This window comes from Nerophis ophidion, linkage group LG26, assembly GCF_033978795.1.
Source record: "Nerophis ophidion isolate RoL-2023_Sa linkage group LG26, RoL_Noph_v1.0, whole genome shotgun sequence".
In the NCBI taxonomy this organism is placed as follows: domain Eukaryota; kingdom Metazoa; phylum Chordata; class Actinopteri; order Syngnathiformes; family Syngnathidae; genus Nerophis; species Nerophis ophidion.
The window spans coordinates 27,352,874-27,368,962 of NC_084636.1; the positions used below are offsets into that span (position 1 = coordinate 27,352,874).

Below are 16,089 nucleotides of genomic sequence, written 5' to 3' on the forward strand. Positions count from 1 at the left end.
AGAAAATTGCCTACTTTGTGTTGGTTCTGTAAAAATACATACTTTCTATTCCTGCTTTAGGAGCGCTTGTATTCAGAGATAATATATAACAGTTTCACACATAAATGACACAAAATGTTGATTGTTTTGATCATGCTTTCATTGTCAAATATTTTTTGGGAATAACCATCGATCCATTTTCTACCTCTTGTCCCTTTTGGGGTCATGGGGGGCCGGAGCCTATCCCAGCTGTAATCTGTGATATTTCTACCTGAATAAATGCTTCTGATATTGTGTACATTACATGTTGTACAAGTTAATGGTCTTCATATTGCTGCATGTCAATGTTTTAACTTCTATTAATTAAGAAAATGTAATATTGACCCTGCTAATCTTTCTGTAATTGAGGACTCGACCATCCCCACTTTCACCCCCTGGGAGGTGAGGTGAGTAGTGAGCAGCAGCGGTGGCCGCGCTCGGGAATCATTTGGTGATTTAACTCCCAATTCCAACCCTTAATGGTGAGTGCCAAGCAGGGAGGCAATGGGTCCCATTTTTATAGTCTTTGGTATGACTCTGCTGGGGTTTGAACTCACAACCTTCCAGTCTCAGGACAGAGGCTCTAACCACAAGGCCACTGAGCAGGGAGGGTAGGGAGGTTAGACTTGTTAACTCTACCAAGGACCTTTTTAAAAAAAATAATAACGCTTTTTCTTTGCTATTTACCTCCACTCAGGGTTTCTCGATATAGACGATACAGATTATATAAATTTGACTACAAATTTGACAGTGACAAGCGAACGGAGGCGTTCTCAACGCAGTTTTGCGTCCTGGCTAGTGGCTAACACTTTTAAATGTAATTAAAAACTTATTCTTGCCTCCATGGCGACAAACTACATTTCTTACAAGCATTATTATCACTGGATGATGAGAAATAGCTAAACATACTACTCCACACACCAGATGAGGATACAAAAAAAGCATAGTAATTGAATGTAATCCGGGGCAGGGGAATCGATGCAAATATAGACAGTAACAATGACAAGTATAGTATCAGTATGTGGTCGATACAATTGCGATTAGTTCGATATTTTTATGATCACAAAATAATTTTTGTTGTTTTTCTTTAACAAACAGCTTTAGCAAACTCAGGAAAAAGGAGCCGATAATAGATTTTTCTTTTCTTTATTTGCACTATTTACCTTATTAATAATTCTGTGTGTAATAAAAGAAAATAAGGAAAAGTAGGAGTTCTTGTAATTTTTTTGTCAAAATGTTTCTGTTATCATTTTGTATGCCAAATAGTATAATGTGATTTATATCGTTATTGCAAGAGACAGCAATAGATATCGAGATTTTAGGCCATACCGCTCAACCTCATTACATAATGTCTGTCAATTGCTGGCAGAATGCTAGCTTTTTTGGAAAAATGTTTTAAATATACGCCCCACAGTCAAATTGTGTTACTTGAGGGAGTTTAACTGTTAGCATGCTAACTTTTTGGCTATTTAATATACACATACTCTAAAGTCAAATATTTTGTTACTTCATGCATGTTAACTGCTCGCATGTTAGTTTTTTTTTCTCATTTTGCAGGTGTCAAATATTTTATCGAACACGTGCTAACTGTAGCATGTTAGCATGTTAATAGTGACCATGCTAGCTTTTAGCCAGTGTTGCAGGTATATGCTTCAAAGTCAAGTATTTTGTTATTTCACGCTTTTACTTTTAGCATGCTAACAGTACCATGTTTGTATACTAGCTTTTTTTAAACTAATTTTTAAGGTATACAGCCAAGAGTCATATATTTTGCTACCTGGTGCTATCTGGCTAACACGTTAACTTTTAGCATTTTGGATCAGCTTTGGCTTTTCATCATTTTTTAATTAGATCATCTTTTCATGTCAAGGATGTTTTTTGTTACTCATTTTTTGACACTGAAGTAATAATAATAATAATAATATTAGTACATAGTGTTCGTAGAGCGCTTTTCAAAAACTCAAAGACACTTTACGGCAGGGGTTTTTAACCTTTTGGACCTTTGGGGCCAACTTTTCCACTACAGATGTGCCTGTGGGCCATCTCAAATATTAACACTAAGTTAATAATCTTACTCCTGATTCCAATCATGTTCAAAAATTATATTTAACCTACTTACAGTTTGACAATGCGAAGTGGATGAACATAACTAAATTAATAGTAATTTATAACAATATATATCAACTGAGATAGGCTCCAGGACCCCGCGTAACCCCGAAAGGGACAAGCGGAAGAAAATGAATGGATGGATGGATGGATATGTATCTCTTCAATAAACTGTCAACAAAATTTCAGTGGAAATGAAAATACAGTTTCACCATATCGGTCATAATTTTTGCACTTAAGAAACTTCTCTATGACTTTACCACCAGACTTCTTCTGTTGGTCTGCTATTGTCATTACTGCCACAAGTGGTGGAAAAGTGTATTACAACTGAGTGCGGCTGTGGCCCATACGGACCACATCAATCAGATATTTTTTGGCGGCCCTCGGGAGAAATAAATGGCAAATTAAAACTTAATACAGAATTCAATATTAAAAATGATCACGTTATGTATTACTAAACGTGAACGTTTTAAAAAGTCATCAACTACAACAATCATGCTTTCATCGTTTCATGTGTTTTATGGATTATGTGGAGTACGTAACCCGAGTCATCAATGAATTAATTTACAAACCAGTGCTTGCTTACAAACACAATTTGTCCACAATACAACTTTTGTCCCCAATGAACAAGCCCTCACAGGACCAATGTTTGATTCATATCTTCCTGTTTATTCACATCAGTGGGCCGTGTTGACTGTATGTCGCAGCAGGAGCACAGCGTCTGCCTTTCTCACACACTCGGACCATTCTCCATTCTCCACGCACTGACAATACACAGCACTGATGACGCCATGTACCGCCTTCCTTGTATTGTCTAACACACAACGCCTTACAGGCCACAGCTGCTTCACTCACAAGACTTGCTGATCATTCACAGCCATGACTGCAAGAACATGTTACATCTTGATCAAGTATTGTTGGGAAATTTGCCTGGAAATATACAGTAAATTACACATTTTTGTTAACCGATACAGAGTTACGGTCGTATACTATTGCAACTATTCTCAGCAACTATTAGTGGTGACCTTTATCAAACACAAAACACAATTCAGTTCAATATTAAAGCAAGGAAAAGGAACTTAATGAGAAATTATAGCAACATATGTTGGTAGCTTTGGGTGAAGAGTGAAATCAGTACAGTTCAAAGCTCTATGGCAGAGGTGTCCAAACTTTTTGACTTGGGGGCTGCATTGGGCTAAAAGAATCTGGTCGAGGGTCAAAGGCAGACATCTGAAGAAATAGACAAATATATATATAAAGACGCAGACATCTGAAGAAACTATATATATATATATATATATATATATATATATATATATATATATATATATATATATATATATATATATATATATATATATATATATAGTAAAATAGTTCCATGACATTTAAAAGACTGTGTTTTTTTATTCTGAATGTCAGACATAAGCAGCTTCAGACAGCTTTTATGATTCAGTTTGGCAGTTGGGCGGGGGTCGGGGGGGTTTACATCATGTCAATTGGCCATGAGCAATATCGCTTTCATGTTAGTTTGTCGGTACAAATATCAGTAGTCTATTTTTTGGCTAGAATAGATTATTTATTAATAATTCACCATAGAACACAGGGCATTGAAATTATGTGTACCTCTCCCATTGGTAGAACTACCATAGAACAGTATAAATGATAATTAGGGACGGTATGGCGCAGTGGAAGAGTGGCCGTGCGCAACCCGAGGGTCCCTGGTTCAATCCCTACCTAGTACCAACCTCGTCACGTCCGTTGTGTCCTGAGCAAGACACTTAACCCTTGCTCCTGATGGGTGCTGGTTAGCGCCTTGCATGGCAGCTCCCTCCATCAGTGTGTGAATGTGTGTGTGAATGGGTAAATGTGGAAGTAGTGTCAAAGCGCTTTGAGTACCTTGAAGGTAGAAAAGTGCTATACTAGTACAACCCATTTATTATTTATTTTTATATATATATATATATATATATATATATATATATATATATAAATATGTGTGTGTGTGTGTATATGTATATATATGTATGTGTGTGTATATATGTATATATATACAGTATATGTGTATATATATAATATATATGTGTATGTATATGTATGTATATATATATGGAATAAGCGGTAGAAAATGGATGGATGGATGGATATATATATACAATGGGGCAAAAAAGTATTTAGTCAGCCACCGATTGTGCAAGTTCTCCCACTTAAATTGATGACAGAGGTATATAATTTTCATCATAGGAACACTTCAACTGTGAAAGACAAAATGTGGAAAAAAAAATCCAGGAATTCACATTGTAGGAATTTCAAAGAATTTATTAGTGAATTATGGTGGAAAATAAGTATTTGGTCAACCATTCAAAGCTCTCACTGATGGAAGGAGGTTTTGGCTCAAAATTTCACGATACATGGCCCCATTCATTCTTTCCTTTAACACGGATCACTCATCCTGTTCCCTTAGCAGAAAAACAGCCCCAAAGCATGATGTTTCCACCCCCATGCTTCACAGTAGGTATGTTGTTGTTGGGATGCAACTCAGTATTCGTCTTCCTCCAAACACGACAAGTTGAGTTTATACCAAAATGGATACATGGATGATACAGCAGAGGATTGGGAGAATGTCATGTGGTCGGATGAAACCAAAATATAACTTTTTGGTACTGTTAGTTCCAGCATGATAAGATTTTTCGAAGCCTCTGAAATGATGATCATTTCTGGCCGTAGAGATGTTTTTGCAATGTGCTGGGGGAACCTCAGTTGTTTTCCCAGGTCAACGTGTAGCTGCCAATCAGGGGCTGGGTGAAGGAGTCCTGTTGTTGTCTTTGGACGTGCGCCTCTCCAGCTTTGATAAAAGACATTGCCTTCTTTGGCGCATGATGTTGCTTGCTGGTGCTGATGGCTGAGGTTATGCTCTCAGCAACTGCTTTGACGTCATGACGCCAGCGATAGTGACCATCAGCCAGACACTTTGGGCAACTGCTGAGGAGATGTTTCAAGGAGCCTCTTCCGGAGCAAAGGAAGCAGGAGGTTGTCTCGCTCTTCCCCCAAACATGGAGGTTTGCTGGGACGGAGGGAATCATAGACTGCTGCAACGAGGAACCGGACGCGGTGGAGGTCTGCCTGCATGATGTTTGACCAGGTGACTTTGCGCTGCAACGTGCCCTCCCATCTTGTCCAAGCCCCCTGTTGCCGGAGTCCCACTACCTGCCCACTCGCTCTTCCTCCAAACCCGCTTGGACCTCCTCCTAAGAGGGACAAGTGGTAGAAAATGGATGTATATATATATATATGTATATATATATATATATATATATATATATATATATATATATATATATATATATAGTACAGGCCAGAAGTTTGGACACACCTTCTCATTTCAATGTGTTTTCTTTATTTTCACAACGATTTACATTGAAGATTGTCACTGAAGGTATCAAAACTATGAATGTCAAGCTTCAAGCACAACTGTAAAGTGAAAACCATTTCAGGTGACTACCTCTTGAAGCTCATCGAGAGAATGCCAAGAGTGTGCAAAGCAGTAATCAGAGCAAAGGGAGGCTATTTTGAAGGAATTAGAATATAAAACATGTTTTCAGTTATTTCACCTTTTTTGGTTAAGTACATAACTCCACGTGTTCATTCATAGTTTTGATGACTTCAGTATGTATATATATATATACATATATATGTATATATATATATATATATATATATATATACATATATATGTATATATATATATATATATATATATATATACATATATATGTATATATATATATATATATATGTATATATATATGTATATATGTATATGTATATATATATATGTATGTATATATATACATATGTATATATATATATATATATATATGTATATATATATATACGTATATATAGATATATATATATGTATATATATCTATATATATGTATATATATATGTATATATATATATATATATATATGTATATATATACACACCTCACGGTGGAAGAGGGGTTAGTGGCTTCACGGTGGCAGAGGGGTTAGTGCGTCTGCCTCACAATACGAAGGTCCTGCAGTCCTGGGTTCAAATCCAGGCTCGGGATCTTTCTGTTTGGAGTTTGCATGTTCTCCCCGTGAATGCGTGGGTTCCCTCCGGGTACTCCGGCTTCCTCCCACCTCCAAAGACATGCACCTGGGGATAGGTTGATTGGGAACACTAAATTGGCCCTAGTGTGTGAGTGTGAATGTTGTCTGTCTATCCGTGTAGGCCCTGTGATGAGGTGGCGACTTGTCCAGGGTGTACCCCGCCTTCCACCCGATTGTAGCTGAGATAGGCGCCAGCGCCCCCCACAACCCCAAAAAGGGAATAAGCGGTAGTAAATGGATGGATGGATGGATATACACACACACATATATACAGTACAGGCCAAAAGTTTGGACACACAGGTATATCTTAGGGGGTATATATATTTATATATATATATATATCTTTGGGATTTAACGATTCGTTTTGACAAGGTTCCGATTCTATTCAATATTCGTGGTTGCGGATACGATTCAGGGACGATATTATTTTTACATCAACAATACGAAACGATACAATAAGTTGAAATCTATTTAGTAACTTTTTAGCAAAACAAATGAAGAGATGTGAATGTGAAATTATTGGTGCATACTGGACACTGCAGGTGAAGTTTCCTAGTATCCAAAGGTAATTATGTATGGATGAACTATGGATACAAACAAGCAAGTAAACAACAAGTCATGGCTAGTACATTCACATCTAATTTAGATAAAGCGACACTTTAGGTTGAATTAACAAGAGGAAATATTTTAACCTTGCAATATATACATTTAGCGATTTTCAATAAAAGTACTGTAACCAACATTTTAAAAGTAGATTTGCCTACTAGTTTCCCGACCCAGCCATACAGTATCTGGTCTCCACCCTGGCATTGCCATTGAAGGACAGCGTCCCTGGGGCGATATAGCTTGGTTGGTAGACTGGCCATGCCAGCAACTTGAGGGTTCCAGGTTCGATCCCCGCTTCTGCCATCCTCGTCACAACTATTGTGTCCTTGGGCTAGACACTTTACCCACCTGCTCTGTGTGTCACCCACACTGGTTTAAATGTAACTTAGTTATTGGGTTTCACTAGAGAAAAGCCCTCTATGAATATAATTCACTTCACACACTTCACAGTGGTGCAGAAGCATGTATGTTCCCCCATCCCTGTTGGCCCCTAACTTCTGAATTTTCATATCCCCCTTTATCCATCTCTTTTATTTCTTTCTTTCTCATCAAATGACTCCTCCTTGTGTTCCAGTAGTCGATGCTTCGCGGTAACATACACCGCTGTCACTTCCACTTTTGTGGTATCAAGTGGTGTTGCGGCTTTTTCAGTGTGTTGTCGATTTCTTTTTGTTGTGGCTTTTGCTATTGTGCTCTAGCTGCAAGTTATGATATTTTCATTCCCGACAGTGGAGAAAGAAAGACACACTCTGATGCTTTTTTTTCAACAAGCAGTAACAATCTTAGGGAGTCAAAACACACATGTATTCAAGAGCTGCTGTTTGCCACAACTCCTGTTTAGACACTCTTATATACACACAGACACCCGAACTCTCGCGCGAATGCGTTCACGCTGCCGCACTCACACAAATCACACACAACAGCACCATATCTTAAAGGCACATACACACACATGTCACATATATTGCACTATTGTCTGGTGGCGTTTGCGTTTGTTATGACATTTCTCGACCACCGCATATGTCCACCATTTTTGTTATGACAGTCAGCCAAATAGACTTAATGTTTAACAGTGTTATTATTAAAAGTGCTTAACTTCATAGAAAGTCTACCGTTCTTCAATCCAATTGTTTTTATTTTCTACTATTGATTAAAATTGATCGATTCATTTTTAAAACAATATTGGATCGAAACCTATCTTTTGAAAGGCAAACTTGTTGAGCACAGATCAATATACTTGAAATTTAGGAATATAAATCCATATATCGATGTATCGATTAATCGTTAAACCCCTAATACACACATATGTGTACACTATATTGCCAAAAGTATTTGGTCACTTGCTTTGAGTCACATATATACTTGAAATGCCATCTAATTCCTTACCAATTGGGTTCATTCAATATGTTGTCTGTATATCTGTGTTGGCCCTGTGACAAGATGACGACTTGTCAAGGGTGTACCACGCCTTCCGCCCGAATGCGGCTGGGATAGGCACTAGCACCCCCCGCGACCCCATATGGGACAAGCGGTAGGAAATGGATGGATGGCAGATGTCAATCCACCTTTTGCAGCTATTACAGCTTCAACTCATGGCGGCATGGCGTAGTGGGTAGAGCGGCCGTGCCAGAAACCTGAGGGTTGCAGGTTCGCTTCCCACCTATTGACATCCAAATCGCTGCCGTTGTGACCTTGGGCAGGACACTTCACCCTTTGCCCCCGGTGCCAGATGTAGCTTATCACCACCAGGTGTGAATGAATGATGGGTTCCCACTTCTCTGTGAGCGCTTTGAGTATCTAACAATAGAAAAGCGCGATATAAATCTAATCCATTATTATTATTATTATTATAACTCTTCTAGGTTGCGGAGTGTGTTTTTAGGACTTTTCCACCATTCTTCCAAAAGCGCATTGGTGAGGTCACACACTGATGTTGGTCGAGAAGGCCTGGTTCTCAGTCTCCGTTCTAGTTCATCCCAAAGGTGTTCAGGTCAGGACTCTGTGCAGGCCATTCAAGTTCATCCACACCAGACTCTGTCATCCATGTCTTTATGGACCTTGCTTTGTGTACTATTGCACAATTGTTTATTGTTTATTGTTTATTGAATGGATCCCCATTAGCTGACGCCAAGGCGACTGCTAGTCTTCCTGGGGTCCATATAAGAGCATACAAAATTAAAATACAAAGAATACATGCATTACCAAACATTATACAATGGAAAAAATACAACATGAGATAAAAAAGCTCGTTAAAACCAGTATTAAAATTTCACGTCATGTGGGCAGCTGCAATAGGTGTATCTTCAAAGCTGTCTTGAATGACAATTTACTTTGTGAGAGATTAATGTGTGATGGCAATATATTTCAGAATGACATACATCTATTCATGACTGTATGTTTGAGGAGATTGGTCCTGGGAGCAGGAAGTGACAAATAGCTATTGCTGGCATTCCTAGTGTCATATGTTTGTGTGTTAGTTGACATTAAAAACTCTTTGTAAAAGTAATCTGGTGATGGATCTAAAATGATAGTTCTAAAGAACATAAGGAGGCTACACTGCATCTTTTGTTCAACAGACAACCAGGACAGGCGTGAATGCATAAATGAAATATTAGTGCGCTATGAACATTTAAGTAACAGTCTAGCCGCTCGGTTTTGAACAAGTTGAAGTTTGTTCAGGTCAGACTTAGTTGTAGCGGACCATATTATAGGACAGTAATGAAGATGACAGAAAACCAAGGACTGTATAACTTGACCCATTGTTGAGGATGTCAAGAAGGTGGAGCACTTTACACCATGGCTAAACTTCTTCCCATTTTCATTAAAATACTATCGATATGATCGGACCATGACAGTTGATTGTCTAATAGCACACCGAGCAGTTTTGCTTTTTTGACCTGCACAATAGGTATATCTAACATTGAAATGTGAAGCTGAGGGTCTTCAACAAGCATATGCCTGGATCCAAAAAGAATGCTATTTGTTTTGACAATATTCACAACAAGTTTCATGTTGGAAGAGGAAGGGGCCCGCTCCAAACTGTTCCCACAAAGTTGGGAGGATGGAATTGTCCAAAATGTTTTGGTATCCTGGAGCATTCAAAGTTCCTTTCATTGGAACTAAGGCGCCAAGTCCAACTTCTGAAGAACAACCCTACACCATAATTCCTCCTCCACCAAATTTGACGAGTCCAGTGGCAACGTGCTTTACACCACCGCATCCGACGCTTTGCATTGGACTTGCTGATCTATGGTTTAGATGCAGCTGCTCTGCCATGTAAACCCATTCCATGAAGCGCTCTGCGTACTGTACGTTAGCTAATTGGAAGGTTCACATGAAGTTTGGAGCTCTGTAGCAACTGACCGTGCAGAAAGTCGGCAACCTCTTTCCACTATGCGCTTCAGCATCCGCTGACCCCTCTCTGTCAGTTTACGTGACTTACCACTTGGTGGCTGAGTTGCTGTTGTTCCCAAACTCTTCCATTTTCTTATAATAAAGGCGACAGTTGACTTTGGAATATTTTGGAGCGAGGAAATATCTCGACTGGATTCGTTGCACAGGTGGCATCCTATGACAGTTCCCCGCTGGAAATCACTGAGCTCCTGAGAGCGGTCCATTCCTTCAAAAATGTTTGTAAAAACAGTCTCCATGCCTAAGTGCTTGATTTTATACACCTGTGGCCGGCCAAGTGATTAGGACACCGGATTCTGATCATTTGGATGGGTGGCCAAATACTTTTGGCAATATAGTGTATGTTTGTTATGGCTATGGTTACAATACCGCTGGTCAGTGGTGTGCCGTCAGGGCCAGCAAGGCCTTCTCTGCTGGTCGAACATAACCAGAAATCCATCCATCCATTTCCTACCGCTTGTCCCATTCGGGGTCACGAGGGTGCTGGAGCCTATCTCAGCTGCATTCGGGCGGGAGGCGGAGGTGCAGAAATCATGATCATAATTAAAGATAAAAATACTTTTTTATTAACTGCGTATTCTCTTCATGTCATATTACACTCCTTCCAGCGCTGTTGTTTTTTGTTCATAGAGTTTTTATCCAATCATAATTCAGCTAGCTATTGTTGCCATGTCGTAGCAAATCTGCTCGAAGCCTTCAGAGTTAACACTACTAGCTCTGCACTGTAAGTGAACGAGGACATACAAGTGATAGACAGTTGCGATAGCCAATCAGATCACAAGTTGTTGTCAGTAAGGCCTTCTAGATGGCCTAAGACAGATATGTATAGTGATATTACGAGCTAGGTAACTCAAGAACTCCATTACCCAGCATGCCACAGTAGTGCAGAGCATGCGCAGTAACCACATTTAGCCAGTAGTGGGATGTTTGTGATGAGCAACTTGTGGAGTAAACTTTTAAGAATTCAGCCAACACGCCTCGTGTGCATCTTTTATGATTAGAAAAGACAACACATATATTTGCAAGGACATATTCAAAAGAATATTGAAAGAGAAACTACATCTTGTGAAACGATGTCAGCATACCCCGGAAGTTCGAAAGGTTTCTACAGATTGAGTTCAGATATTCCATCCATCCATTTTCTACCGCTTATTCCCTTTTGGGGTCGTGGGGGGCGCTGGCGCCTATCTCAGCTACAATCGGGCGGAAGGCGGGGTACACCCTGGACAAGTCGCCACCTCATCGCAGGAGTTCAGATATTTTATTTCTTTATTTTTTCACGTTTAATATGTTTTTTTGCTATTTACATTTTGACAGTACCACATAAGATATGTTTTAATTGCTGATGCGGGTTTATTGATTTTTAAATGTGCCAGAACATAACCCGTTTTGTACACTGTTGAGGTGTTTCAATGCGAAGTAAGGCTTAAATGTGTTCCTGTATAGTATTTCTCCAACAATGGTCATGCGGTGACATAAATGATGGTATTTTGAGAAGTAAACATTGAAGTCGGACATCACTGAAGGCCTAGGTGGGAAATGCACGGCACACCACTGATATGTATGCATGTATACATTTGTATGGTTATGGCTATGGTTACACTTGTGGTTTTAGATATATTAGGTCAGCCCAGAGCCTGGGGGTTTTCAAAACCCTTCTTAAAACCTACCTCTTCTCGCTTGCCTTTAACCTGAGCTGAGTGCTGAGTCCACCCACTAGGCCACCATTTCTAGTGCCCCCCCCCCCCCTCCTGGTTTTAGTCCATCCATCCATCCATCCATTTTCTACCGCTTATTCCCTTTCGGGGTCGCGGGGGGTGCTGGCGCCTATCTCAGCTACAATCGGGCGGAAGGCAGGGTACACCCTGGACAAGTCGCCACCTCATCGCAGGGCCCTGGTTTTATTTTTTTTCATTATTTTTATTTTTCAATTGTACTTCTTATTTGAACCCTTTTACCGTATTGCTTTTGCACAATCTTGTTAAGCAGATCACACCTCACTCCAACTCACTTCTCCAAGGTGGGCTGGCTCAGGGTGGAGGACAGAGTAAACAACTTGCACTGAGCCTAGTCTATAAAATCTGCTACACCTCCCTGATACCGAAGTACATGTCAAACTACTTCCTTAACGTAAATGACCGTCGTAAGTACAACACCAGGGGGAGCTACACAAACCACGTTAAAGGCCTACTGAAATTAGATTTTCTTTTCTAAACGGGGATAGCAGGTCCATTCTATGTGTCATACTTGATCATTTCGCGATATTGCCATATTTTTGCTGAAAGGATTTAGTAGAGAACATCGACGATAAAGTTCACAACTTTTGATCGCTAATAAAAAAGCCCTGCCTTTACCGGAAGTAGCAGACAATGTGCGCGTGACGTCACGGGTTGTAGGGCTCCTCACATCCTCACATTGTTTACAATCATAGCCAGCAGCAGCTAAAGCTATTCGGACCGAGAAAGCGACAATTTCCCCATTAATTTGAGCGAGGATGAAAAAAGAAAATAAAAGGCAACGGCTCCAGTGGGATCGTTTCAGATGTAATTGATACATTCACTAGGATAATTCTGGAAGATCCCGTATCTGCTTATTGTTTTAATAGTGTTTTAGTGAGATTCTAAAGTAATACCTGAAAGTCGGATGGCTGCGGTGAACGCCAGTGTCTCTGAGAGAAGCCGAGGAGCCAAGATCACAGCTGCCTTTTTGAGCTGCAGGAGGAGGTCGCATAATCCACTGAAGTCTCCGGTAAGAGCCAACTTAATATCACAATTTTCCCATCCAAAAACTTGCTGGTTGACGTAGAGAAACATGTTCGCTTGACCGCTCTGTGTTAAAGCTTCACAACAAACAAAGAAACACCGGCTGTGTTTCGGTGCTAAAGGCAGCTGCAATCCACCGCTTTCCACCGACGGCATTATTCTTTGTAATCTCCATTATTAATTGAACAAATTGCAAAAGATTCAGCAAGACAAATGTCCAAATTACTGTGTAATTATGCGATGAAAAGAGACGACTTTCGCTAGTGGTGCTGGGCTAAAATGTCCGCTACAACCCGAAACGTCACAAACACGTGTCATCATACGCGTCGTCATTCCGCGACGTTTTCAACAAGAAACTCCACGGGAAATTTAATATTGTAATTTAGTATACTAAAAAGGCCGTATTGGCATGTGTTGCAATGTTAATATTTCATCATTGATATATAAACTATCAGACTGCGTGGTCGGTAGTAGTGGGTTTCAGTAGGCCTTTAAAGGCCTACTGAAATGAGATGTTCTTATTTAAACGGGGATAGCAGGTCCATTCTATGTGTCATACTTGATCATTTCGCGATATTGCCATATTTTTGCTGAAAAGATTTAGTAGAGAACATCGACGATAAAGTTCGCAACTTTTGGTCGCTAATAATAAAGCCTTGCCTTTACCGGAAGTAGCAGACGATGTGCGTGACGTCACTGGTTGTAGGGCTCCTCACATCCTCACGTTGTTTACAATCATAGCCAGCAGCAGCTAGAGCTATTTGGACCAAGAAAGCAACAATTTCCCCATTAATTTGAGCGAGGATGAAAGATTCGTGGATGAGGAAATTTAGAGTGAAGGACTAGAAGAAAAAAAAGGCGATTGCAGTGGGAGCGATTCAGATGTTATTAGACACATTTACAAGGATAATTCTGGAAAATCCTTTATCTGCCTATTGTGTTGCTAGTGTTTTAGTGAGATTAAATAGTACCTGAAAGTCGGAGGGGCGTGGCTACGGGTATGTTGACGCCAGAGTCTCTGAGGTAAGTCACGCAGCAGGACGGAAGCTCCGCTGATGTCTCCGGTAAGAGCCGACTTATTACCACCATTTTCTCACCGAAAACTGCCGGTTGACATGTTCGCTTGACCGCTCTGTTCCATAGCAAAGCTTCACCTTCGGAAATTTTAAACAAGGAAACTCTGGCTGCGTTTGTGCTGTTTCCCACCTCCATCTTTCTACTTTGACTTCTCCATTATTAATTGAACAAATTGCAAAAGATTCAGCAACACAGATGTCCAGAATACTGTGTAATTATGCGATTAAAGCAGACTACTTATAGCTTGGATCGGGCTGGAAAAAAATATCAATCAATCAATGTTTACTTATATAGCCCTAAATCACTAGTGTCTCAAAGGGCTGCACATCCTCGGTAGGCCCACATAAGGGCAAGGAAAACTCACACCCAGTGGGACGTCGGTGACAATGATGACTATGAGAACCTTGGAGAGGAGGAAAGCAATGGATGTCGAGCGGGTCTAACATGATACTGTGAAAGTTCAATCCATAATGGATCCAACACAGTCGCGAGAGTCCAGTCCAAAGCGAATCCAACACAGCAGCGAGAGTCCCGTTCACAGCGGAGCCAGCAGGAAACCATCCCAAGCGGAGGCGGATCAGCAGCGCAGAGATGTCCCCAGCCGATACACAGGCAAGAAGTACATGGCCACCGGAGAGTGGGACATAGGAGAAAAAGAAAAGAAACGGCAGATCAACTGGTCTAAAAAGGGAGTCTATTTAAAGGCTAGAGTATACAAATAAGTTTTAAGGTGAGACTTAAATGCTTCTACTGAGGTGGCATCTCGAACTGTTACCGGGAGGGCATTCCAGAGTACTGGAGCCCGAAATGAAAAAGCTCTATAGCCCGCAGACATTTTTTGGGCTTTGGGAATCACTAATAAGCCGGAGTCCTTTGAACGCAGATTTCTTGCCGGGACATATGGTACAATACAATCGGCAAGATAGGATGGAGCTAGACCGTGTAGTATTTTATACGTAAGTATAATATCCGCTACAACTGGTGACGTCAAACGCACGAGTCATCATACCACGACGTTTTCAACAGGACACTTCGCGGAAAATTTAAAATGGCATTTTAGTCAACTAAAAAGGTCTTATTGGCATGTGTTGCAATGTTAATATTTCATCATTGCTAGACACCGACCTCTATTTAATGATACAACTCTAACATTTGACAACCAAACAATTAAACAAGGCGACACGGTAAAAAATCTGGGTATTATCTTTGACCCAACTCTCTCCTTTGAGGCACACATTAAAAGCGTTACTAAAACGGCCTTCTTTCATCTCCGTAACATCGCTAAAATTCGCTCCATTCTGTCCATTCTGTCCACTAAAGACGCTGACATCATTATCCATGCGTTTGTTGAGTCTCGCCTCGACTACTGTAACATATTATTTTCGGGTCTCCCCATGTCTAGCATTAAAAGATTACAGTTGGTACAAAATGCGGCTGCTAGACTTTTGACAAGAACAAGAAAGTTTGATCACATTACGCCTGTACTGGCTCACCTGCAGTGGCTTCCTGTGCACTTAAGATGTGACTTTAAGGTTTTACTACTTACGTATAAAATACTAAACGGTCTAGCTCCATCCTATCTTGCCGATTGTATTGTACCATATGTCCCGGCAAGAAATCTGCGTTCAAAGGACTCCGGCTTATTAGTGATTCCCAAAGCCCAAAAAAAGTCTGCGGGCTATAGAGCGTTTTCCGTTTGGGCTCCAGTACTCTGGAATGCCCTCCCGGTAACAGTTCGAGATGCCACCTCAGTAGAAGCATTTAAGTCTCACCTTAAAACTCATTTGTATACTCTAGCCTTTAAATAGACTCCCTTTTTAGACCAGTTGATCTGCCGTTTCTTTTCTTTTTCTCCTATGTCCCACTCTCCCTTGTGGAGGGGGTCCGGTCCGATCCGGTGGCCATGTACTGCTCGCCTGTGTATCGGCTGGGGACATCTCTGCGCTGCTGATCCGCCTCCGCTTGGGAT

At 40.5% G+C, this 16,089-nt stretch overlaps 1 protein-coding gene across 1 annotated transcript in view; it reads left to right on the forward strand.

The window, feature by feature from the left end:
• The window catches only part of rgl1 (ral guanine nucleotide dissociation stimulator-like 1), a 101,451-nt gene that overhangs the window by 50,681 nt on the left and 34,681 nt on the right, over positions 1-16,089 (forward strand). The window lies entirely within an intron of this gene.